Here is a 2250-nt window from a genome sequence, read left to right on the forward strand (position 1 = left end):
GATTGACATCTGCCACAGCCTCAGAGATAGTGGTGGCGACTCTTAGATTTAACTGTTTAATGGCTTTAATTCAGTTCTCGTGCGACTACATAAAAGTACCATGACACAGCTAGTGTCCAGATACAAGCATGAATGTTGCATCCCCAGACCTCAAGAATTTACAACAGATGCAACCAAATAAAATCATATTTGAAGTGTACCACACAACACATATAAGCTATTATGTATACATATATCTATTTACATATATGTATATACAAACATACACACACACACAGACACACACACACAGACACACACACATTACCACCACCACACTACACAAGCATTGGGTGCATGGGAGAAGGCTGACTGGAGGAGTTGAAGGCAAGCAAGGAACTGTGAATGGGTATTTACATGCAGGCTTTCTCAACAGTAGGCAAGGAGAGGGGAATTTTTAAAGGCAAGAGAATCAAGCAAGGATGCTGTTTCCAGAGCTCACTATGACATGTTTTATTTGAAGTTTAAAATGACAGAACTGGAGCTGTAGGGCTGGCTCCACGGTTAAGAGCCATTGAGTGCTCTTCCAGAGGACCCAGGTTCGGTTCCCAGCACCTACATGGCAGTTCACAACCTTCTGTAACTCCACAGCCACACAAGTGGTGCACAGATACACAGGCAGACAAACACTCATACATATTAGATACATACTTTTAAAGAAAGTATGAAGCTGTTTAATCGGGTTGTTGGCAATTTAGAACACCGGTTTGTGAGGATACATCCCATTTGTCAGGGAGAACTGAGGTCGCAGGTAGCCCTGGAGCTGAGGAACAGCTTTGATTGTTGGCAAAATCTGCAAGCCTTGAGTTTTCTGATTAACCTGGAGCTACTCTGTGATCTGGTACGAGATCTCTCCCTTCCGGTGCCTGGGCTTTCGCAGCTGCTTCTTGAAGTAAGCATCGTTCAGGTGCTTGGGGATTTTAACCTCAAGATCAGCTTTCGAAGAGGTGGTAATAACAAACTTCTGGTGTGTTCTGCACAGAAGAACTTGGTCAAGGTCAAGAGGCTCAGTCACAGGTAGTAAGCCCCTGCCCAAATGTGTCATAAAAATAAACAAAAAACAAAAACAAAAAACAACAACAAAAAAAACCACTCTCTTGCCCCTGTGCGCCCAGTGAGGATGATCATGACAGTCCCAGAGCACGTAGCCTTTTCACGTGTTGAATCCAGGGCTTTTGGCCATTGCTTAGCTGCTTCCGAGGCACATCTTCAGTAGGATAATGCCAAGGCATTTTTCAAAGCTTCGCCACCCGGGTACCACCATCTTTTTTTTTTTTTTTTTTTTTAATTGGTAAGAGCAGCAAGGACTTTCTCCTTTCTCCTCTTCTTTTCAGCCTTGGTCTTGGCAGCTGAGTATTTCCTTTTGTAGAAGGCTTTTCTGGAATACATAAGAGATCGGGAGTACCTGCCAATTCCTCTAACCAGGACAGGGTTTTTGGCTGCAAATGGGGCTTCCCTTTCTTGGGCCTTTTAACCTCAGGGTCACTCTTTTTGGCTGTGCCAGTGGCCGGTGTGCCAGCGCCTGGGGTACTGGCGGCACCAGCAGCACGGCCAGCCTTCTTGGCTGTGGGTTTTTTTTCCTGAGTATCAGGCTTTTTGGTTTTTTCATCCACCATCTTGCAAGACGGGAAGGAGAACTAAAACCCAGCTTCTGGTCTAGAAGCAATAACGTATGTACATTTTAAAGGAGGTGCTGGAGAGATAGTATTTAAGAGAACTTGCTGAGCTTCCAAAGGACCAGGGTTTGGTTCCCAGAAGCCACACCAGGCAGCTCACAACTGTCTTTAACTCCAGCTCCAGCGTATTGACACCTTTAGCTTTCTTGACCAACTGCACTGAAGTGCACAAAACCACATGCTCACACACACACACACACACACACACACACACACACAAACATTTAAAATGGAAAAAAATCTAATATACCGGAAGTGTATAATGGGATGGGCCAAATCTGAGGCTTTCCAGAGGAGACAAGGAACAAAAATGCAGACAAAACACCTCCCCCCACCTCTTATAATCAACGAAGGTCAAGGTGGGATTTGTGGAAGATGATTGGACAGATCTCAGTGAGGTTTGTGGTTTAAAGGCAATTCTCCTCCTGTATTTCCATAAAGTAACCTTTTTGGAAAGCTAAGGTCATCTCATCATTTCAAAATTAGATTAATTCAGATTCACCGTTAAGTCAGCTGTGTTCAGTGGGAGTCATGA

At 44.3% G+C, this 2250-nt stretch overlaps 1 pseudogene across 1 annotated transcript; it reads right to left on the reverse strand.

Annotated features, from left to right (window-relative positions):
* Window positions 1–733: 733 nt before the first annotated feature.
* Window positions 734–1655, reverse strand: LOC308432919 (large ribosomal subunit protein eL6-like; annotated as a pseudogene). Its single transcript has one exon. The product of its transcript is annotated as a large ribosomal subunit protein eL6-like (transcript).
* Between the last annotated feature and the right edge of the window lie 595 nt (window positions 1656–2250).

Source organism: Micromys minutus, assembly GCF_963924665.1.
Source record: "Micromys minutus genome assembly, chromosome: 19".
NCBI lineage: Eukaryota > Metazoa > Chordata > Mammalia > Rodentia > Muridae > Micromys > Micromys minutus.